Source organism: Triticum dicoccoides, chromosome 1A (assembly GCF_002162155.2).
Source record: "Triticum dicoccoides isolate Atlit2015 ecotype Zavitan chromosome 1A, WEW_v2.0, whole genome shotgun sequence".
Taxonomy (NCBI): Eukaryota; Viridiplantae; Streptophyta; class Magnoliopsida; order Poales; family Poaceae; genus Triticum; species Triticum dicoccoides.
The window spans coordinates 40,834,402-40,860,121 of record NC_041380.1 but is presented as its reverse complement, the minus strand read 5'-3'; positions in this window follow the sequence as shown (position 1 = coordinate 40,860,121).

Here is a 25,720-nt window from a genome sequence, read left to right as displayed (position 1 = left end):
GCCGGCACCGTCCACCACCCCCGACCCCGCGCCCTCCCTGTGTCCTGCCCCAACCCCGTGCTAGGGGGCACCGGAGCTAAGAGGCACCCCTCCGCCGATGCCCTGTTGCGCCCCGGCCGGCCCTGTCCACCCTTCCCCGGCAGCTGCCCCCCGGCCTCCCTGCTGCCCGCTGCACCGGCGGCCAAGGTTAGCTTTTTTTTTCAATTTTTTGCATTTTGTTACTATTTTTTTGCATAGATGGATATATATGTGATGAATGGATATATGCATGTACAGATTGATGGTGAAGTTTGTGATAGATGGATGCATTAATGGATATATTGGTCAAGTTTGTGAATTTGGAAACTTAGTTTAAAATATGGATAGATGATATTGATCAAGTTTTTGAATATGTGCATGTATAGATTGATGGATATTGGTCAAGTTTTGCATTTTGTAAACACTTAGTTTAAAATATGGATGAATTGATGGATATTAGTAAGTTTTGTGTTTGGTCAAGTTAGTGTTAGATGGAAGCAATTCGAGGTAGTTGGTTTCTAAAATACTTAATGAAGCTTTTTTTTACAATTGGACATGTTGTTTCATGTTCATTCATAATGTTGTGTCAATGCTTAATGTGAGGTGATGACCTAATTTTTTTTCACTCGGTGTAATTAACAGGATTGGTGGTGTTCCATCTTCGTGGAGTGATCGTCGACGTTGGAGGTGTTGGTCCACGATCGTCCCTCTCCTTTGATCGACTACATCGGAGGGTGAGCAACAATTCCATGACCTCGCCCACTTTTTTTTCCATGTCACTAGATTAAATATTCACATCAAGTCGCGTAACCTAGGTCTCCCGTCCGAAAGGGTTGCATCGATAAATATGCATTCAATTGCATATTTATCACCGCAGCTCTTTCGGATTGTCCAGCGCTTTCCATGGACAGCCCGAGGATGTGTAGATTAGGTACGTTGTTCATGCTCTATCCCGTTCCGAGACAGGATTTCGGTGGCGCCTCCCTGTTGTTCTCCGGATGCACATTCTCTCGGCATTTTGCTGAGACGTGTATTTGGAGAACAACAGGGAGGTGCTACCGAAATTTTGTCTCAGAATGGGGTAGAGCATGGACAACATACTCAATCTACACATTCTCGGGTGGGATTAGGACCGATCTTTACCTATTAGAGATGTAGGTGGATTAAATGTCGTTTCTCGTCAAGCTTGTAAAAAATAAAATATTGATGTGAGTAATTTAAATGAATCCTTAATTTTGTTGTGTGGCTTCCAATAAAGCAGATATGGCAGATAATCAGTGGATGTATAGTGGGTTTTTTCGTCGGAATCAAGTAACAACAGAGTGGGTCGAGAAAACTGATGTGTTTCTGAAAGAGATATTCCGTAGTCCAATGAGGGTGGTGCCAGAATGCCCGTGTGCCAAATGTAAGAGACGTATCCGCAGAGATAAGAGTGAGATGACGAAGCACCTTCGCAGACATGGATTTATGCCCAACTTTAATATGCCGATAAACTTTGCCTAGCGGGACCGTGGTAGAGAGGATGTGATACGACAACGCGTCGCTGGTTATGAGGACGATGGGGTTAGAGACATGCTAGATGATGTCTTTGCTGCACAGCCGACACCTCCGTCACATTCAGCCAATGAACCGGAGGAGCTGGAGGAAACCGCAAAGGCCTTCCTGGAAATCTTGGCCTCATCAAAGAAACCTCTCTATGAGGGTGCCAAGCTGTCTGTGCTGGATGCCATCTCGCAACTGATGGCAGTCGAGGCTGAGTATGGCTGTAGCCGAGGTTGCTTCGAAGCATTTCTGGGAGTATGGGCTAACAGCCTGCCTGAGGGCCACGAACTACCGAAAACCATGTACGCTACGAAGAAAATCATGAAGGCGCTTTCCATGGACTATGAGAAAATACATGTTTGTCCAAAGAATTGCCTTTTGTTTAGGCATGAGTATGCGGATGACAAGTACTGTAGGAAGTGCGGTTCCTCTCGGTATATTGAGGTGGTCGATAAGCATGGTCAGAAGCAGCAGCTAAAAATCCCTGTGAAGGTTCTTCGGTATCTTGATTTTATAAAAAGACTGCAGCGCCTTTTCGTCACCAAGGAGTCTGCCAAAATGATGAAGTGGCACAAGGAAGGGAAAAGGTACAATCCAAAAAAAATTGTACATCCACCAGAAGGTGAAGCATGGAAGTCATTCGATATAGAGTACACGGAGGAAGCAGCCGAGGCTGGGAATGTCAGAATTGCTATAACAGGTGATGAGTTCAATCCATATGGTATGTTGTCTAATCCATACAGCTGCTGGCCCGTATTTGTTATTCCACTCAATCTCCCTCCCGGCGCCATAATGCAACGCAAGACCATGTTCTTGTCGCTTATAATTCCGGGGCCTGAATATCCGGGGAAGAATTTGAGTGTGTTTATGCAGCCATTGGTGGATGATTTGCACCATTCTTGGTACTTCCCGAGGTTGACATACGACCGGCATCTATAGAAAAATTTCTTGATGAAAGTTTGGCTACAATATTGCATGCATGGCTTTCCCGGCTATGCCCTGTTCTGCGGATGGTGTACAAGTGGAAAGATGCCTTGCCCAGTGTGCATGCATGCCTTGATTTTCATTTGGCTGAAGAAGGGTGGCAAGTATGTTGCCTTTGACCTGCATCGACATTTCCTCCCTCCAGACCATCCTGATAGGGAAGACAAGAAGAACTTCATAAAAGGCAAAGTTGTCCATGAAGTAAACGATATTCCAACTTTTTGTGGTGCGGATGTGCTTGCTCAGATGAAAGCTCTTAAGCCTGACGGTGAAGGGAAAGGCAAAGGCAAAGGCAAAGCCACAGGCGAAGACGAGGGCGAGGGCAAAGGAAAAGGTAAAGGGAAAATGTTTTGAAGGATATGGTGAGACGCACAACTGGACTCACATTACCCCCTTCATGTAGCTTCCCTATTTTAAGGACCTCAAACTTCCATACAACATCGACGTGATGCACACCGAAAAGAATGTCGCAGAGTCCCTTTTTCACACGATCCTCAACATTCCTGATAAGACAAAGGATAATGTTAATGCTAGAGTCGATCAACAGAGTATTTGTGATAGACCATGTCTACACATGCGGCCTCCCACAGGCAGTCGAAAATCTTGGTTCAAGCCAGATGCTAACTTCGTACTTAAAAAGGATCATAAGATGGAGGCATTCAAGTGGCTGAAATACGTCGTGAAGTTCACTGATGGTTATGCGTGGAATATAAGTAAGGGGGTCAATCTTTCAACGGGCAGAGTGACCGGGCTCAAGAGTCATGACTATCATGTATGGATTGAGCGGATTATGCCGGTGATGGTTCGGGGCTATGTTCCCGAGCGTGTCTGGCGTGTGCTTGCGGAGTTAAGCCATTTCTTCCGCACGCTTTGTGCTAAAGAAGTATGTCCTGAGAAGATAAAAGAAATGCATAAGAATGCGCCGGAGTTGATATGCAAGCTAGAGAAGATCTTCCCGCCAGGCTTCTTTACTCTGATGACACATCTCATTTTGCACCTCGCGAATGAGGTATTGTTGGGGGGGCCTGTGCAGAATCGTTGGCAGTACGGCCCTGAGAGACAGAACAAGCATCTGAGACAGAAATTTGGAAACAAAGCTAAGATTGAAGCTTCCATAGCTAAGGCGGTTATCCTAGAGGAGGTGGCAAACCTCAGGACAACCTACTATCCGGATCATGTTCCCACGTTGCACAATAAGGTGTCTCGATACAATACAGAAGAACCCAAGTTGCCTCTATTCATCGGGCAAGGTGGCAGGGCTGGCTGCTCGACACCTTATCTCATGCCACGAGATGAGTGGGAGGATGTCATGTTCTATATCTTGCACAACATCAAGGAAGTTGAGGATGAGTGGATGAGGTAATACCTTTGCACCATTCTTTTAGTCAATTCATTATGTTCACTTTGCCTAGTTCTTATACCGCTTTTCTTATTGTAGTCGATTCGTTGAAGAAGAGTGGACGGGAATGCTGCCTCCGACTGAAGCGGAGGCACTTGCTCTTCTCCGAAAGGGTGCTGATAGAAGGAAAAATTTCGTTGTGTGGTTCATGGAGAAAGTAATTTTTCACACTTCACTATTACCTATTTAAATTAAACTCATGCACCCTATAATTTCAATTAAACTCATGCACCCTATAATTTCAATTAAACTTGTAGGGAAATGATCCGACTGAATCAACGGATGAAGAATTGAGATGGGTTTCCATGGGTTTTGACCCTGCCGTCATGACATGCCAAAAGTATGATGTGAATGGGTATCGCTTCCATACAGAGGAGCACCAGAATAGTCGGCCTGATCCCAAAACCATAAATATCGGAGTCTTCACTGAAGGAGATAATAAAGTAGATTACTATGGAAGGGTAGGAAAAATATACGAGCTTACATTCAAATGTGGCCGCGAACACCTAAGTCTCACTGTGTTCAAATGCCGATGGTTCGACCCCAAAAAGGGTCTAAGACATACGCCTTCTGTTGGTTTAGTTGAAGTTAAACCATCAACCGTCTATGCCGGAGCTGATCTCTTTATCGCCGCTACCCAGGCCACACAAGTATATTATCTTCTTACCCGTGTCAGAAAGAGTACCTAAAGGGTTGGGAAGTTGTGTTCAAGGTGTCGCCACATGGTAAGCTACCGGACCCGAACGATGATGATTACTACAACATAAACCCCATGACATACGAGGGAGTGTTCTATCAAGAGGAACATGATGACGTGGTCAGAAACAACGAGGATGATGACTTGGGTTATGTTGACCTGGACCCAAACGACGACGACACATGGATTGATGGTGAGGCAGTTGTGAATCAAAGAGACATAATTATACTTGAAAAGTTAAATGAAGATGCTGACGATGAGGAAGAGCCTCCACCTCCATCAGACAACGAAGAAGATATGCGTGACAGTGATGATGAGACCGATTCACAAATAGATTACAATAGTGATGATTCATATGGGTTCTAGAAAATGTAAGTTCTTTTAATGATCATTACAATAGTATGCTTAATGTGCTCTTCTGTTATTAATGTTTTTCATGTATGCTTGTTTATTTGATATCCTTTCTAATTGTTTATTCTCTTCTCAATGCAAGTTTGCTAATCATGGGCAAGTCCAGCGGCGCCAGTTTCCTCAGTAAATTCAAAGGACTTACTCAGAGTGGACGAGCCCACAAGGTTCCCTCCCGACTACGCGAGGATGACACCTCACAGGGAGGTGGAGGGGTCGGGGGAGGAGACCCTAGAGGAGGAGGCGGTGGGGGGAGAGCCCCTAGAGGAGGAGGCGGTGGGGGGAGAGGCAGCCGGAGCAAAAAACTCCGGGCCGTGTCCGAAATAGGAGGGTCTTATTCGATGCCCTCCTATACAGAGGCACCTTCTGATTCTGAGCCTAATGGTGAGGAGGAGGAGGGCGAGGAGGAGGAGGCCGAGGAGGAGGAGGCCAAGGAGGAGGAGGGCGAGGAGGGTGGTGGAGGGGAGGTTGATCCCGAGTTGTGGGGTGACTTGCCTCCTGGTGCTCCGCAGGGGTGGCTGCGTGGTAATGCCGGACTACCTACACCACCTTCTATCGAGGCGCACAAGTGGCTCATTGAACCCGCGGGGACAGAGTAAGTGCCTCTCAATCATTTTTTCAACACATGACAACATTTTCTTACTGTACACATGGCAATCCTTTGATTCTTTTGCAGAAACTGGATCCTTCGCGGAAAGGGCCGTAAACCGAACGGCCTTATCACTGTCCCGTTGAAGGAGTTTTGGCCTGGCCTATTCTTCCCGCGGCCAGACAGGGACCCGCAGCTGCGGGTTTTGACCACGAGCTGGGCCCACTATGAGGCTTGCAGCAACGCGGAGTACGGGACGGCCGCTAAGGCCGTGATCACCAAATTTTGGGTAAGTTCTCTTTTGAATCACTTGTCTTCAGTTTCGTTCATAGTTTATCATTGAATTACTCAACTCATGCCTTGTTTGCTTCTGGTTTATGCATGATTGCAGCAACTCTATAGAGTTCTTGACGAGCACAAGGCCAGAGCCGACGTAGTCTTGCTTGCGGCTGCGAAGAAGAAAGCTCGTCAGTTGCAGTACGAGGTGCCCTGGGTTGCCGTCTTGCAGTACTACCACATCTACCTGCAACAAAAGTGAAGGAAATATGCCCTAGAGGCAATAATAAAGTTATTATTGATTTCCTTATATCATGATAAGTGTTTATTATTCATGCTAGAATTGTATTAGCCGAAACATAATACATGTGTGAATACATAGATAAACAGAGTGTCACTAGTATGCCTCTACTTGACTAGCTCGTTGATCAAAGATGGTTATGTTTCCTAACCATAGACATGAGTTGTCATTTGATTAACAGGATCACATCATTAGGAGAATGATGTGATTGACTTAACCCATTCCGTTAGCATAGCACGTGATCGTTTAGTTTGTTGCTATTGCTTTCTTCATGACTTATACATGTTCCTATGACTATGAGATTATGCAATTCCTGTTTACTGGAGGAACACTTTGTGTGCCACCAAACGTCACAACGTAACTGGATGATTATAAAATTGCTCTACAGGTGTCTCCGAAGGTACTTGTTGGGTTGGCGTATTTCGAGATTAGGATTTTTCACCCCGATTGTCGGAGATGTATCTCTAGGCCCTCTCGGTAATGCACACCACTTAAGCCTTGCAAGCATTGCAACTAACGAGTTAGTTGTAGGATGATGTATTACGGAACGAGTAAAGAGACTTACCGGTAACGAGATTGAACTAGGTATTGAGATACCGACGATCGAATCTCGGGCAAAACATACCGATGACAAAGGGAACAACGTATGTTGTTATGCGGTCTGACCGATAAAGATCTTCGTAGAATATGTGGGAGCAAATATGAGCATCCAGGTTCCGCTATTGGTTATTGACCGGAGACGTGTCTCGTTCATGTCTACATTGTTCTCGAACCCGTATGGTCCGCACGCTTAAGGTTTCGATGACAGTTATATTATGAGTTTATGAGTTTTGATGTACCGAAGGAGTTCGGAGTCCCGAATGAGATCGGGGACATGACGAGGAGTCTCGAAATAGTCAAGACATAAAGATCGATATATTGGACGACTATATTCGGACATCGGAAAGGTTCCGAGTGATTCGGGTATTTTTCGGAGTACCGGAGAGTTACGGGAATACGTATTGGGCCTTACTGGGCCATACGGGAAAGAAGGAAAAGGGCCTCAAGGGTGGCTGCACCCCTCCCCTTGGTCTAGTCCGAATTGGACTACGGAAGGGGGGCGCCCCCTTCCTTCCTTCTCCATTTCCCTTCCTCTTTTCCTATTTCATATGGGAGATGGAATCCTACTAGGACTAGGGAGTCCTAGTAGGACTCCACACTTGGCGCGCCCCCTCATAGGGCCGGCCTCCTCCTCCCTTGCTCCTTTATATACGGGTGCAGGGGGCACCCCAAAGACACAACAATTGATCCTTGAGATCTATTAGCCGTGTGCGGTGCCCTCCTCCACCATAATCCTCGATAATATTGTAGTGGTGCTTAGGCGAAGCCCTGCGACGGTAGAACATCAACATCGTCACCACACCGTCGTGCTGACGGAACTCTTCCCTGACATTCTGCTGGATCGGAGTCCGGGGATCGTCATCGAGCTGAACGTGTGCTAGAACTCGGAGGCGCCGTAGTTTCGGTGCTTGATCGGTCAGGCTGTGAAGACGTACGACTACATCAACCACACTGTGCTATAACGCTTCCGCTTCCGGTCTACGAGGGTACGTAGACAACACTCTGCCCTCTCGTTGCTATGCATCACCATTATCTTGCATGTGTGTTGGAAAATTTTGAAATTACTACGTTCCCCAACAGTGGCATCTAAGCCTAGGTTTTATGCGTTGATGTAATATGCACGAGTAGAATACTAGTGAGTTGTGGGCGATATAAGTCATACTGCTTACCAGCATGTCATACTTTGGTTCGGCGGTATTGTTGGATGAAGAGGCCCGGACCGACATTACGCGTACGCTTACGCGAGACTGGTTCTACCGACGTGCTTTGCACACAGGTGGCTGCCGGGTGTCAGTTTCTCCAACTTTAGTTGAACCGAGTATGGTTACGCCCGGTCCTTGCGAAGGTTAAAACAACACCAACTTGACAAACTATCGTTGTGGTTTTGATGCGTAGGTAAGAACGGTTCTTGCTCAGCCCGTAGCAGCCACGTAAAACTTGCAACAACAAAGTAGAGGACGTCTAACTTGTTTTTGCAGGGCATGTTGTGATGTGATATGGTCAAGACATGATGAAATATAAGTTGTTGTATGAGATGATCATGTTTTGTTGAAGTTATCGGCAACAGGCAAAAGCCTTATGGTTATCTCTCTATTGCATAAGATGCAAGCGCCAAATAATTGTTTTACTTTATCGCTATGCGATAGCAATAGTTGCAAGAGCAATTGTTGGCGAGACAACCATGTGACGACACATTGATATAGATCAAGATGATGGAGATCATGGTGTCATGCCGGTGATGATGGAGATCATGACGATGCTTTGGAGATGGAGATCAAAAACACAAGATGATGATGGCCATATCATGTCACATATTTTGATTGCATGTGATGTTTATCTTTTATACATCTTATTTTGCTTAGTTCGACGGTAGTTCTATAAGATGATCTCTCACTAATTATCAAGGTACAAGTGTTCTCCCTGAGTATGCACCGTTCGAAAGTTCTTCGTGGTGAGACACCACGTGATGATCGGGTGTGATAGGCTCTACGTTCAAATACAACGGGTGCAAAACAGTTGCACACGCGGAATACTCAGGTTAAACTTGACGAGCCTAGCATATAACAGATATGGCCTCGGAACATGGAGACCGAAAGGTCGAGCGTGAATCATATAGTAGATATGATCAACATAGTGATGTTCACCATTGAAACTACTCCATCTCACGTGATGATCGGACATGGTTTAGTTGATATGGATCACGTGATCACTTAGAGGATTAGAGGGATGTCCATCTAAGTGGGAGTTCTTAAGTAATATGATTAATTGAACTTTAACTTATCATGAACTTAGTCCTGGTAGTATTAGCATATCTATGTTGTAGATCAATAGCTCGTGTTGTTGCTTCCCTATGTTATATATATGTTCCTAGAGAAAACTTAGTTGAAAAATGTTAGTAGCAATGATGCGGATTGGATCTGTGATCTGAGGTTTATCCTCATTGCTGCACATAAGAATTATGTCCTTGATGCACCGCTAGGTGACAGACCTATTGCAGGAGTAGATGCAGACGTTATGAACGTTTGGCTAGCTCAATATGATGACTACTTGATAGTTTAGTGCACCATGCTTAACAGCTTAGAATCGGGACTTCAAAGACGTTTTGAATGTCATGGACCATATGAGATGTTCCAGGAGTTGAAATTAATATTTCAAGCAAATACCTGAGTTGAGAGATATGAAGTCTCCAACAAGTTCTATAGCTAAAAGATGGAGGAGAATAGCTCAAGCAGTGAGCATGTGCTCAGATTGTCTGGGTACTACAATCGCTTGAATCAAGTGGGAGTTAATCTTCCAGATAAAATAGTGATTGACAGAATTCTCTAGTCACCATCACCAAGTTAGTAGAACTTTGTGATGAACTATGACATGAAAGGGATAACGGAAACGATTCCCAAGATCTTTGTAATGCTGAAATCGATGAAGGTAGAAATCAAGAAAAATATCAAGTGTTGATGGTAGACAAGACCACTAGTTTCAAGAAAAGGGCAAAGTGAAGAAGGGGAACTTCAAGAAGAACGGCAAGCAAGTTGCTGCTCAAGTGAAGAAGCCCAAGTCTGGTCCTAAGCCTGAGACTAAGTGCTTCTACTGCAAAGGGACTGGTCACTGGAAGCAGAACTGCCCCAAGTATTTGGCGGATAAGAAGGATGGCAAAGTGAACAAAGGTATATTTGGTATACAGATTATTGATGTGTATTTTACTAGTGTTCGTAGCAACCCCTCGGTATTTGATACTGGTTCAGTTGCTAAGAGTAGTAACTCAAAACGGGAGTTGCAGAATGAACATAGACTAGTTAAGGGTGAAGTGACGATGTGTGTTGGAAGTGGTTCCAAGATTGATATGATCATCATCGCACACTCCCTATACTTTTGGGATTAGTGTTGAACCTAAATAAGTGTTATTTGGTGTTTGCGTTGAGCATGAATATGATTTGATCATGTTTATTGCAATACAGTTATTCATTTAAGTAAGAGAATAAATTGTTGTTCTATTTACATGAATAAAACCTTATATGGTTACACATCCAATGAAAATGGTTCGTTGGATCTCGATCGTAGTGATACACATATGCATAATGTTGAAACCAAAAGAGGCAACTTATTTGTGGCACTGCCGTTTAGGTCATATTGGTGTAAAGCGCATGAAGAAAATCCATGCTGATGGGCTTTTGGAATCACTTGATTATGAATCAGTTGATGCTTGCGAACCATGCCTCATGGGCAAGATGACTAAGACTCCGTTCTCTAGAACAATGCAGCAAGCAACATATTTGTTGGAAATCATGCATACTGATGTATGTGGTCCAATGAATATTGAAGCTCGCGGCATGTATCATTATTTTCTGATCTTCACAGATGATTTGAGCAGATATGACTATATCTACTTGATGAAACACAAGTCTGAAACATTTGAAAAGTTCAAAGAATTTTAGAGTGAAGTGGAGAATCATCGTAACAAAAATTAAAGTTTCTACGATATGATCGTAGAAGTAAAATATTTGAGTTACGAGTTTGGCCTTCAGTTAAAACAATGTGAAATAGTTTCACTACTCACGCCACTTGGAACACCACAGTGTAATGGTGTGTCCGAACATCGTAACCGTACTTTATTAGATATGGTGCGATCTATGATGTCTCTAACCAATTTACCACTACCGTTTTGGGGTTATGCATTAGAGACAGCTACATTCACGTTAAATAGGGCACCATCTAAATCCGTTGAGACGACACCGTATGAACTATGGTTTGGCAAGAAACCTAAGTTGTCATTTCTTAAAGTTTGGGACTGCAATGCTTATGTGAAAAAGTTTCAACATGATAAGCTCGAAGCCAAATCGGAGAAGTAAATCTTCATAAGATACCCAAAAGAAAATGTTGGGTCACCTTCTATCACAGATCCAAAGGCAATATATTCGTTGCTTTGAATGGATCCTTTCTAGAAAAGGAGTTTCTCTGGAAAGAAGTGAGTGGGAGGAAAGTAGAACTTGATGAGGTAACTGTACCTGCTCCCTTATTGGAAAGTAGTTCATCACAGAAACCTGTTCCTGTGACTACTACACCAATTAGTGAGGAAGCTAATGATGATGATCATGTAACTTTAGATCAAGTTATTACCGAACCTCGTAGGTAAACCAGAGTGATATCCGCACCAGAGTGGTACGGTAATCCTGTTCTGGAAGTCATGTTACTTGACCATGACGAGCCTACGAACTATGAGGAAGCAATGATGAGCCCAGATTCCGCGAAATGGCTTGAGGCCATGAAATCTAAGATGAGATCCATGTAGGAGAACAAAGTATGGACTTTGATTGACTTGCCCAATGATCGGTGAGCCATTGAGATTAAATGGATCTTCAAGAGTAAGACGGACGCTTATAGTAGTGTTACTATCTACAAAGCTAGAATTGTCGCAGAAAGGTTTTCGACAAGTTCAAGGTGTTGACTACGATGAGAGTTTCTCACTCGTATCTATGCTTAAGTCTGTCCGAATCATGTTAGCAATTGCCGCATTTTATGAAATCTGGCAAATGGATAAACAAAACTGCATTCCTTAATGGATTTATTAAAGAAGAATTGTATATGATGCAACCAGAAGGTTTTGTCAATCCTAAAGGTACTAACAAAATATGCAAGCTCCAGCGATCCATCTATGGACTGGTGCAAGCATCTCGGAGTTGGAATATACACTTTGATAAGTTGATCAAAGCATATAGTTTTATACAGACTTGCGGTGAAGCCTGTATTTACAAGAAAGTGAGTGGGAGCACTACAACATTTCTGATAAGTATATGTGAAAGACATATTGTTGATCGGAGATGATGTAGAATTATTCTGCAAAGCATAAAGGAATATTTGAAAGGAGTTTTTCAAAGAAAGACCTCGGTGAAGCTGCTTACATATTGAGCATCAAGATCTATAGAGATAGATCAAGACGCTTGATAAGTTTTTCAATGAGTACATACCTTGACAAGATTTTGAAGTAGTTCAAAATGGAACAGTCAAAGAAGGAGTTCTTGCTTGTGTTACAAAGGTGTGAAGTTGAGTAAGACTCAAAACCCGACCACGACAGAAGATAGAGAGAGAATGAAAGTCATTCCCTATGCCTCAGCCATAGGTTCTATAAAGTATCCCATGTTGTGTACCAGACCTATTGTATACCCTGTCCTGAGTTTGGCAAGGGAGTACAATAGTGATCTAGGAGTAGATCACTGGACATTGGTCAAAATTATCCTTAGTGGAATAAGGATATGTTTCTCGATTATGGAGGTGACAAAAGGTTCGTCGTAAAGGGTTACGTCGATGCAAGTTTTGACACTGATCCAGATGACTCTAAGTCTCAATCTGGATACATATTGAAAGTGGGAGCAATTAGCTAGAGTAGCTCCATGCAGAGCATTGTTGACAAAGAAATTTGCAAAATACTTACGGATCTGAATGTGGCAGACCCGTTGATTAAACTTCTCTCATAAGCAAAACATGATCACACCTCAATACTCTTTGGGTGTTAATCACATAGCGATGTGAACTAGATTATTGACTCTAGTAAACCCTTTGGGTATTGGTCACATATCGATGTGAACTATGGGTGTTAATCACATGGTGATGTGAACTATTGATGTTAAATCACATGGCGATGTGAACTAGATTATTGACTCTAGTGCAAGTGGGAGACTGAAGGAAATATGCCCTAGAGGCAATAATAAAGTTATTATTTATTTCCTTATATCACGATAAGTGTTTATTATTCATGCTAGAATCGTATTAACCGGAAACATAATACATGTGTGAATACATAGACAAACAGAGTGTCACTAGTATGCCTCTACTTGACTAGCTCGATGATCAAAGATGGTTATGTTTCCTAACCATAGACATGAGTTGTCATTTGATTAACGGGATCACATCATTAGGAGAATGATGTGATTGAATTGACCCATTCCGTTAGCATAGCACTTGATCGTTTAGTTTGTTGCTATTGCTTTCTTCATGACTTATACATGTTCCTATGACTATGAGATTATGCAACTCCCGTTTACCGGAGGAACACTTTGTGTGCCACCAAATGTCACAACGTAACTGGGTGATTATAAAGGTGCTCTACAGGTGTCTCCGAAGGTACTTGTTGGGTTGGCGTATTTCGAGATTAGGATTTGTCACTCCGATTGTCGGAGAGGTATCTCTGGGCCCTCTCGGTAATGCACATCACTTAAGCCTTGCAAGCATTGCAACTAATGAGTTAGTTGCAGGATGATGTATTACGAAACGAGTAAAGAGACTTGCCGGTAATGAGATTGAACTAGGTATTGAGATACCGACGATCGAATCTCGGGCAAGTAACATACCGATGACAAAGGGAACAGCGTATGTTGTTATGCAGTCTGACCGATAAAGATCTTCGTAGAATATGTGGGAGCAAATATGAGCATCCAGGTTCCGCTATTGGTTATTGACCGGAGACGTGTCTCGGTCATGTCTATATTGTTCTCGAACCCGTATGGTCCGCACGCTTAAGGTTTCGATGACAGTTATATTATGAGTTTATGAGTTTTAATGTACCGAAGGAGTTCGGAGTCCCGAATGAGATCGGGGACATGACGAGGAGTCTCGAAATGGTCGAGACGTAAAGATTGATATATTGTACGACTATATTCGGACATCGGAAAGGTTCCGAGTGATTCGGGTATTTTTCGGAGTACCGGAGAGTTACGGGAATACGTATGGGGCCTTATTGGGCCATACGGGAAAGAAGGAAAAGGGCCTCAAGGGTGGCCGCACCCCTCCCCTTGGTATGGTCCGAATTGGACTAGGGAAGGGGGGCGCCCCCTTCCTTCCTTCTCCATTTCCCTTCCTCTTTTCCTATTCCATATGGGAGATGGAATCCTACTAGGACTAGGGAGTCCTAGTAGGACTCCACACTTGGCGCGCCCCCTCGTAGGGCCGGCCTCCTCCTCCCTTGCTCCTTTATATACGGGTGCAGGGGGCACCCCAAAGACACAACAATTGATCCTTGAGATCTATTAGCCGTGTGCGGTGCCCTCCTCCACCATAATCCTCGATAATATTGTAGCGGTGCTTAGGCGAAGCCCTGCGACGGTAGAACATCAACATCGTCACCACACCGTCGTGCTGACCGAACTCTTCCCCGACATTCTGCTGGTTCGGAGTCCGGTGATCGTCATTGAGCTGAACGTGTGCTAGAACTCGGAGGTGCCGTAGTTTTGGTGCTTGATCGGTCGGGCCGTGAAGACGTACGACTACATCAACCGCGTTGTGCTAACGCTTCCGCTTCCGGTCTACGAGGGTACGTAGACAACACTCTCCCCTCTCGTTGCTATGCATCACCATGATCTTGCGTGTGCGTAGGAAAATTTTGAAATTACTACGTTCCCCAACAAAAAGATGACCAAAACTCAAGCGCAGAGGCAACGACTTACCTTGAACAGGGAGCAGTTCATGATGGTAACTATTACTAACTTATCATTGTTTCAAGCAGTCAACTATATGTTTCGTGCTCACATGTCATGCTTCCAAAATTTGCATAGGTTGTTCCTCGTTGGTTCTATGGAAGGCATGACGGATGGGCGAGTTTGGTGGATAGGTGGCTCGGCGACGATGCAGAGTTTGCTGCCAAGAGCATCAAGGCCCGGGCTAACCGTGGAAAAGACGAGACACACGGCGAAGGAAACAGGAACCACTGGGGCTTCAAGGCCATGAAGGTATATCTATATGCATGATGCATTTTTGTTCTTCTTTGCCGTCATGTTCTTATGTATGGCTAACTTCTGTTTGACGTTGCAGGAGGACAAGTTGAAGAGGCCGCTCTCAGACATTGAGTCGTGGAAGCTGGCCCGCGAGCGGAGTCATCCCAAGGAGGGCGAGAGCCAGTACTACGATAAGACCGAGGAGCACCTGGAGTCTTACACTCAGCACTATCAGAAGTTGCATCCGGATGTTCCTGTTCCTAAGGTCACCCAGTCTCAGATTGACGACACGGCGGTGGTGGCCATCCAGGGGAAGTCACATGGCCGGTATCCGTGTTTCGATGGCTTGATAACTCCTTCAATCTCGTACACACGGCTTCGGTCTACCAACCCGAGCCAGTTAGAGAGTACGGGGCATTCACAGACTCCCTTAGCCCGCCAGCATGCTGTAAGTACTTCCCCTTTATCTTTTTCTCTCTAGCATTCTCAGTTCATTTTCAGCATTGCTCACTTAGAAACAACCTAAATTATGTAGGCATATAAGGCCTTTGTCGAGCATAGGAATCTCGAGGTGCGAGAGTACTTGCAACGAGTGAAGGAAAATGATGATTACAACCGTTAGATGATGGCGGTTAGTTTTGCCCTCTTAAAACCAAGCTAAATTTTTGCACTTTCATTCCTTCTGGCCTTCTAGTTTGCTTGTTTAACTAACATCCAGGCTATGTTGGCGTCTTGGAGTAACTGCACGGATCCACCACAAATGGGACCCCCACCACCACCTGTGGGAGAACCCCCACACGTGCCCACGTTCGATGAATGGGTGGCACTAGGCAGTGATAGTCCGGTTAGTACATTTGCCTAACTACTGACAAACTAGTTCTCGTTCATTCAATACTATCATATCATATTTACCGTTAGAATCTTCTCTCAAACATGTAGGGGACCGGTGGCTCGACTCCTGCTCCGTCGACCCCAGTCACTCCGATCTTCCTGAGTGATGGTGGTCGCGGTGACGGTTTTGGCGGAGGTGGTCTTAGCGGTGGTGCTTTTGGCGGAGGTGGTCTTGGCGGTGGTGCTTTTGGCGGAGGTGGTCTTGGTGGTGGTGGTTTTGGCGGAGGTGGTCTTGTTTGATGTCATGATGATTCCGTGCATGTGGCCGTCGTGCCATGCCTTTCATCTTGCTACTTTTATTATGTTCCATGTCTTGCACTAGTTTTATGTTCATGAACTTTTGCCGGTGACGATCTTTAGATGATGATGATGAACTTGAGTATGTTTAGATGATGATGATGAACTTGAGTATGTTTAGATGATAAACTGTCATATTTCTGCATAATTCTATATTATTCTGCTTTGAAATGCTGCCAAATGAATTGAAAAAGAGAAAACAGAGAAAATAAAAAACAAATAAAAAAACTATGCCTACGGCAAAACCGTTGGCATATATAAGCCCAGGAGATACCAGGACGCGCCACGTGGTAGAGATATGCCGACGGCAAAGCTGTCGGCATAGTTTTCGGTCTATGCCGACGGCTTTGCCGTAGGAATATCTCTGCCGCCAGGAGAAACCAGGGGCCGACACGTGGCAGAACTATGCCTACGGCAAAGACGTCGGCATAGATTCCGTCTATGCCTACGGCTTTGCCGTAGGCATAGACCTGCCACCAGGAGGCACCACGGGGTGCCACGTGGCACTGATATGCTGACGGCTAGGTCGTTGGCATAGATTTCAATCTATGCCGATGGCCAAGTCGTCGGCATACCTCTGCCACGTGCCATTCCACGATTCGCCCGCGCTTTTGACGGCGCCGTCCGTTGCCGTCAGACAGAAAACAGTGTCGACTGCTATACTATGCCGACGGCTGACGCCGGGCCGTCGGCATAGGCCCCTATGCCGACGGCTATACTACGCCGATGGTCTGACAAGACTACTCTGACGTGATCTACGCCGACGGGTCTATGCCGACGGCATAGGACCTATGCCGACGGCCCTGGGCCGTAGGCATAGTCCGCGAGTCCGGTAGTGTGTAATGTTCAATTGGAATCTCTAAAAAGACTTATATTTACAAAGGAAGGGAGTAGCACTTTGTAGATGCGTGAAACATGTACAGTCGATTTTCTCTGAGGAGAAAAAGAGAATTCATCAGCTATATATATGAAAGGACAGTCTATGTCAATTGAACTAGCACTTGAATTTTAGCAAATCCAAGTTTTTTTTCTACAACTGCAATTGGGTATTTGAGTGGGGTATGATATGACTCAGTTTATTAGCTTCAAGGGATTTAAGGTGACGACACGCTGATGAATCATAGAAACACCACGCTGTCCATATGGGTGGACTATGGATGGATGGCGCCTACGAACACCACGCTGCAGGCCTGCAGCTTGACCTAGGTTTTTTTCTTCTCTGCCTCAAGCTTGAACGTCTGCGCTCAATCTCTGCCGCTGGTGGTGCAAGCTCCGCATGCACTTGTCCAAGCTTGCCGAGCAGTCTGCACTGAAGCAAACTCACTGATCGTCCTCTTCCTTTTCAGTTTGAGATAGACAGAAGTACTTCCGAACTTATTTGAATTTTAGTTTGTGTATGTGTTGTTCATTCGTTGTAGTTGCTGCTGTTCAGATCTCAGCACCATTATATAGTACCATCCATTCTCGCTGACACTAGCAATACTTGGAGATTTACCAACAATTAATAGCAGTAGACATCTTCCTAAACTCCGTTCACACTGTCGGCCCCAATTTGTTTCCCTTCCCCAACACGCAAAAGATATCTGTGATATTTGCTGAATTATTATTTACAGGTTTGAAGTACCCATGCACAATGGATGATAGGGCACTGGAGGAACTGCACGCCATGGTTCAGACACCAACTTCCATTCAGTGAGCATTGTATCCTCTTACTGTTTCAATAATTACATGCATTTCACTTTTGCATTGTATGTGTACTATTACATGGTAATTGAACACGAGTTTGGGTTACTTGACATCGTAAAATATGGTGGCTACTCTTGGATGCGGAGAATCTGGTGGTTCTGTTTATATTATGTATTGTGGCACTATTGAGTTCACAACACTTTTCATGGTTGCAGCGCATGGAAGATGTGACTTGTTGCATCGACCAAGTACTTAATTCATAATATGAAAAGGTGAAGGTGAGGTAGATATGTAGTGCTTGTGTGTCGTGAATTGAGTATTTAAGTATAGGGTAGAAAAATCTTTACATTATCAGTTTTTATATTACGTAAATTATTCCAGCTCGCACTTGAACTGTAAGCTCAATGCTTCCGATACCACCGTTCTTGTGGACATAGGAGCATCGCGACCTATGTTTCTATGTTGCCAACAGACAATGATATAGCGACGACAAACTTTGGACAGTCTCCACATTGGTCACCTCACAATCAGCTTGGGTGATGACTATGACATCGTCTACTTCATGGCGAAGATCGATGAGATGGAGGAGGCATGGGTGGTTGCTGTCGACATACCTTCCTAATCTCTACCCAGATTCACACCCTGGTTCTTCATATGTATTGCTAAGTTGTAGGGAAGCATGGTGGTAGGATGGGTGCAAAGCAGAATATGTTTTCTTTCATGAAATAAAGTAGACTATGTTCTTAATCACAAAATGGAACATTTTATGGCTTATGATGTTCTGAGTACAACAACTTTTTCAGTTTCCGCAACTTGCAACAATGAGCTTTGACTATTTTGTGATGGCTTAAGTTGAATGTGTGAAACAAATACTCATATGTGGTTTCGTTTTGATTTATACTCATGCACAAAAATAAAGAGTGTCTTGATTCTTGATGTTGAAGGCAGCTGTAGCTAAGGCTGGCAACACTAGATGAATTTTTTTTGTCTATACATAGCTCATGATTCAGCCCTTGTCTACTAATTCATGTGTGACAGTTGGTCATTGGATTGGATGTTGCTGCTTCTGAATATTACGGTGAAAATGATCAGACTCATCAGCCTCGATTTTCTTGTGTCTTGAAATGCAGGTTTGGCTCATCTAACACTATATTACGTGCATTTGTCCAGTTCATTTTTTTACCATCTTGCAATGCAAGGTGCAAGAGAGCATGTGTTGTTCTATGTCTTATATCCTGTTAAATCCTGCAGGGGAATTGCATTGTAAGATCGGTTAGTTTGATATCATACGGAGAAGAAAATTTGTTGTGCCCGCCGCCAAAAGATCTTTGTACTCTCTTGTCCATTTATCAGTGCAATGAGAGTTAGTCCTGGTGATGCTCATATTGTATTCTTGTGATGCTTGCAGACTGGGAGTGTATTTATACTTCATGCTTATGAGTTATGATGAATCATTTCTATAGCATTACATACAGTCAGTGATAAAAGGTCATTAGGGACTAGCATGTTTCACTAATGTGATTACAAACTAAAACTTGTGCTTTTTGTTGTAGTGCAACACCTTGGAGATGCACACAATTTGATATTACAATTCTATAACATCTTGGAGATGCACACAAGTTGGTGCCTCTTTTTCTACTATCAATGATGTTTGCTGCAGAGATTTTACAGTTGGGAGAAGATAGAAAGAAAGAAAAAGAGAGCGATTTAATGGTAAAAAGGAAGTCCCCAATGCAGCCCGTTGCAACGCACGGGCATTCTACTAGTATCAATTGGAGATCACGTGTTAATGTTTGGCAATTGGAAGAACCGTCTAACTCACTTAATTTTGGGTCCTGTGATCTTTAACCGAGGGGGTAAGAACCAATATCTGTAACGAAGTAACGATCCTTGCCAATAATTATTTAAAAAATATAGGAATTGTGAGTAGGAACCGTAGTTAATCGAAAAGAAGACTCGCTAAGCACCTTTGTTCACCAATCAATCCGACGAGACGACGTCAATGAGCCTAAAATTTGAGAGAGGGGCGAGGTCATGAGGAAGGCAACGGTGGCAGCGGCCTGTTGCCCCTGAATCCGAATTTCGATGATCCTATCAATCTAACGACTAGGGACCGAGGGACGAGGCGGAGTCGCTGAGGCGTGGAGGCAACGAGAGAAGGCCCACGATCACAACAGGCTTTCATTTCCTCAGGATTCCTTTTTTTGCGGGGTCATTTACTCAGGATCCCGATCTTGTAGCGGTCGAGTAGAACGATTTTTTGAGAATTAGCGATCCAGTAGGAGTCGAGGAGTACGATTTTTTTTTGAAACTAGTGAAATCACTAGTTGAGAAGTACTCGTTGCAAAGATCACTCCAACTCCCCTAATTACGATAAGTGGCGCACATGCAGCGCGCCATTTGTCTCAACCTAGAAGTTTTTCTTTTTTTGTAGATCATTTATTCAAAATGTTTTATCTCTTAAATCGTGCGTCCAAATCTTGAACCGCTTTCACCGTTGGATTCCTCGCGTCGAGGTCTTCAAAATTAGACCCCATATTGATAGGTTTTGACGAACTTTTTTTCATGAAAAGAACCGTATGAAAAAACCGAACCCGGAGCACGGATTTTTTTCCCTTTCCGAAAGAGGCACGCCTGCGCCTCTCACGAAATCACAACCATGCCTCTCGCGGAAGCAAAATCGTGATTCTCGCGGAAGAAAAAAAAGAAGAGAAAACACATTTTTTCCCGTTTCCGAGGAGGCATAGCCGTGATTCTTGTGAAAGCACAACCGTGCCTCTTGCGGAAGCAAAACCGTGATTCTCGCGAAAGAAAAAAAAACAAAAAATGCGTTTTTCTTTTCCGTTTCCGAGAGGCACGGCCGTGACTCTCGCGAAAGTACAACCGTGCCTCTCGCGAAAGAAAAAACAAAACAGAAAACACATTTTTTTCATTTTCGAAAGGCACGTCCGTAACTCTCGCTAAAGCACAACCATGTCTCTCGCGAAAGCAAAACCGTGACTCTCGCAAAAAGGGAAAAAAATAGAAAACGCGTTTTTTCCGTTTTCAAGAGGCACGACCGTGACTCTCGCGAAAGCACACCCGTGCCTCTCCCGGAAGCAAAAGTGTGACTCTCACGAAAGGATAAAAAACAGAAAATACGCTTTTTTCTGTTTCCGAGAGGCACGGCCGTGACTCTCGTGAAATGAAAAAAATGTATTTTTTCCATAATTTTTTCTATTTTAAAATTTTTGATCAAAAAGCTAATGAAGACCCGTGGAAAACCAAAACGTCGAAAAACCCGGAAAAAAACCATTTAAAAAGCCGAAAGCGCGTGCGGAAATATTAAAAAAAATCCGAAGGAAACGCCGAGAGCGCGACACGTGATGAATGGCTGAGAACGCGTCAAGTGGCGTTGATTGTTGCGAGGCTTCCGAAGGAGCGCTCGTTAACCAGTTACTCTCCCGTTTCAGCACTCGTCACTCGATGGCCTCGTCGCCTCGAGCCCTCAACTCCAGCCCACTCCAACGCTTAGTGGCGCAGGAGCGCTTCTGTTTTTTTAAATACTAGGCCTATATAAAAACTTTGGGGCCCCAGAATTATGGGCCCTATGTGGGCCACACTTTTTGTACCACTATGGGCTCGGCCCTGCTACAACGGTCGCCACAGAAGCTGCAACCGCAGGGTGAGGCTGTTGCATGGGGCGAAGCCGGTGACGGGAACGGTCGGCGAGGGGCGGCGACGGGCGGCGGGGGAGAACGCATGCGGCAGGCGAGGGGGCGACGAAGGGAGAACACGTGCGGCACAGACGAGGATTCTTCGTACGTGTGCATTGACGAAGACGAGGCGCATGGGACGGTTCCCATCACCCCAATCAGATAGCTATGGGCCAACCAACCCAAATTCGGGTTGGTACGCCGATGCCTAGCACTGCCCTTTTTAAAAACACAGTACAAATCCAGACATTTGTAAATACGTACATACACGCACAACACCAACATAAGCACGCATACTCTATCTCTATGAGTTGTTGGGGAACGTAGTAATTTCAAAATTTTCCTACGCACACGCAAGGTCATGGTGATGCATAGCAACGAGAGGGGAGAGTGTTGTCCACGTACCCTTGTAGACCAAAAGTGGAAGCGTTATAACAACGCGGTTGATGTAGTCGTACATCTTCACGGCCCGACCGATCAAGCACCGAAACTATGGCACCTCCGAGTTCTAGCACACGTTCAGCTTGATGACGATCCCCAGACTCCGATCCAGCAAAGTGTCGGGGAAGAGTTCCGTCAGCACGACGGCGTGGTGACGATCTTGATGTTCTACCGTCACAGGGCTTCGCCTAAGCACCACTACAATATTATCGAGGATTATGGTGGAGGTTGGCACCGCACACGGCTAAGAGATCTCAAGGATCAATTGTTGTGTCTAGAGGTGCCCCCCTGCCCCCATATATAAAGGAGCAAGGGGAAGGGGCGGCCGGCCAGGAGAAGGCGCGCCAGGGAGGAGTCCTACTCCTACCGGGAGTAGGATTCCCTCCTTTTCCTTGTCCAAGTAGGAGAGGGGGAAGGAAGGGAGAGAGGAGAGGAAGGAAAGGGGGGCTGCCGCCCCCCTCCTTGTCCAATTCGGACTAGAGGGGGAGGGGGCACGCGGCCTGCCCTGGCCGCCCCTCCTCTTCTCCACTTTAGGCCCATGAGGCCCATTAACCCCTCGAGGGGGGGGGGTCCGGTAACCCCCTAGTACTCCGGTTTTATCCGGAACACTTCCGGTGTCCGAATATAGTCGTCCAATATATCAATCTTTATGTCTCGACCATTTCGAGACTCCTCGTCATGTCCGTGATCATATCCGGGACTCTGAACTAACTTCGGTACATCAAAACTAATAAACTCATAATATAACTGTCATCAAAAGCTTAAGCGTGCCGACCCTACGGGTTCGAGAACAATGTAGACATGACCGAGACACGTCTCCGGTCAATAACCAACAGCGGAACCTGGATGCTCATATTGGCTCCCACATATTCTACGAAGATCTTTTATTGGTCAGACCGCATAACAACATACGTTCTTCCCTTTGTCATCGGTATGTTACTTGCCCAAGATTCGATCGTCGGTATCTCAATACCTAGTTCAATCTCGTTGTCGGCAAGTCTCTTTACTCGTTCCGTAATACATCATCTCGCAACTAACTCATTAGTTGCATTGCTTGCAAGGCTTAGGTGATGTGTATTACCGAGAGGGCCTAGAGATACCTCTCCGACAATCGGAGTGACAAATCCTAATCTCGAAATACGCCAACCCAACATGTACCTTTGGAGACACCTGTAGAGCACCTTTATAATCACCCAGTTATGTTGTGACGTTTGGTAGCACACAAAGTGTTCCTCCGGCAAACGGGACTTGCATAATCTCATAGTCATAGGAACATGTATAAGTCATGAAGAAAGCAATAGCAACATACTAAACGATCGGGTGCTAAGCTAATGGAATGGGTCATGTCAATCACATCATTCTTCTAATGATGTGATCCCGTTAATCAAATAACAGCTCTTTTGTTCATGGTTAGGAAACATAACCATCTTCGATTAACGAGCTAGTCAAGTAGAGGCATACTAGTGACACTCTGTTTGTCTATGTATTCACACATGTATTATGTTTCCGGTTAATACAATTCTAGCATGAATAATAAACTTTTATCATGATATAAGGAAATAAATAATAACTTTATTATTGCCTCTAGGGCATATTTTCTTCAGTCTCCCACTTGCACTAGAGTCAATAATCTAGTTCACATCGCCATGCGATTCAACACTAATAGTTCACATCATCATGTGATTAACACCCATAGTTCACATCGTCATGTGACCTGTACCCAAAGGGTTTACTAGAGTCAGTAATCTAGTTCACATCGTTTATGTGAGTAACACCCAAAGAGTACTAAGGTGTGATCATGTTTTGCTTGTGAGATAATTTTAGTTAACGGGTCTGTCACATACAGATCCGTAAGTATTTTGCGAATTCTATTTCTACAATGCTCTGCACGGAGCTACTCTAGCTAATTGCTCCCACTTTCAATATGTATCTAGATCGAGACTTAGAGTCATCCAGATCTGTGTCAAAACTTGCATCGACGTAACTTTTTACGACGAACCTTTTGTCACCTCCATAATTGAGAAATATTTCCTTATTCCACTAAGGATAATTTTGACCGCTGTCCAGTGATCTACTCTTAGATCACTATTGTACTCCCTTGCTTAACACAGTGTAGGGTGTACAATAGATCTGGTACACAGCATGGCATACTTTATAGAACCTATGGCTGAGGCATAGGGAATGACTTTCATTCTGTTTCTATCTTCTGCCATGGTCGGGCTTTGAGTCTTACTCAATTTCACACCTTGTAACACAGCCAAGAACTCTTTCTTTGACTGTTCCATTTTTGAACTACTTCAAAATATTGTCAAGGTATGTACTCATTGAAAAAACTTATCAAGCGTCTTGATCTATCTCTATAGATCTTGATGCTTAATATGTAAGCAGCTTCACCGAGGTCTTTCTTTGAAAAACTTCTTTCAAAACACTCCTTTATGCTTTGCAGAATAATTCTACATTATTTTCGATCAACAATATGTCATTCACATATACTTATCAGAAATGTTGTAATTCTCCCACTCACTTTCTTGTAAATACATGCTTCACCGCAAGTCTATATAAAACTATATGCTTTGATCATCTCATCAAAGCGCATATTCCAACTCCGAGATGCTTGCACCAGTCCATAGATGGATCGCTGGAGCTTGCACATTTTGTTAGCACCTTTAGGATTGACAAAACCTTCTGGTTATATCATATACAACTCTTCTTTAATAAATCCATTAAGGAATGCATTTTTGTTTATCCATTTGCCGGATTTCATAAAATGCGGCAATTGCTAACATGATTCGGACAGACTTAAGCATAGATACAAGTGAGAAACTCTCATCGTAGTCAACACCTTGAACTTGTCGAAAACCTTTTTGCGACAATTCTAGCTTTGTAGATAGTAACACTACTATCAGCATCCGTCTTCCTCTTGAAGATCCATTTAATCTCAATGGCTCGCCGATCCTTGGGCAAGTCAATCAAAGTCCATACTTTGTTCTCATACATGGATCTCATCTCAGATTTCATGGCCTCAAGCCATTTCACGGAATCTGGGCTCATCATTGCTTCCTCATAGTTCGTAGGCTCATCATGGTCAAGTAACATGACCTCCAGAACTGGATTACCATACCACTCTGGTGCGGATCTCACTCTGGTTTACCTACGAGTTTCGGTAGTAACTTGATCTGTAGTTACATGATCATCATCATTAGCTTCCCCCCTAATCGGTCTAGTAGTCACAGGAACGGATTTCTGTGATGAACTACTTTCCAATAAGGGAGCAGGTACAGTTACCTCATCAAGTTCTACTTTCCTCCCACTCACTTCTTTCGAGAGAAACTCCTTCTCTAGAAAGGATCCATTCTCAGCAATGAATAACTTGCCTTCGGATCTATGATAGAAGGTGTACCCAACTGTCTCCTTTGGGTATCCTATGAATACATATTTCTCCGATTTGGGTTTGAGCTTATCAGGATGAAACTTTTTCATATAAGCATCACAACCCCAAACTTTAAGAAATGACAACTTTGGTTTCTTGCCAAACCACAGTTCAGATTGTGTCGTCTCAATGGTCTTAGATGGTGACTTAGATGGTGCCCTTTTAAACGTGAATGCAACTGTCTTTAATGCATAACCCCAAAACGATGTTGGTAAATCTGTAAGAAACATCATAGATTGCACTATATCCAATAAAGTATAGTTAT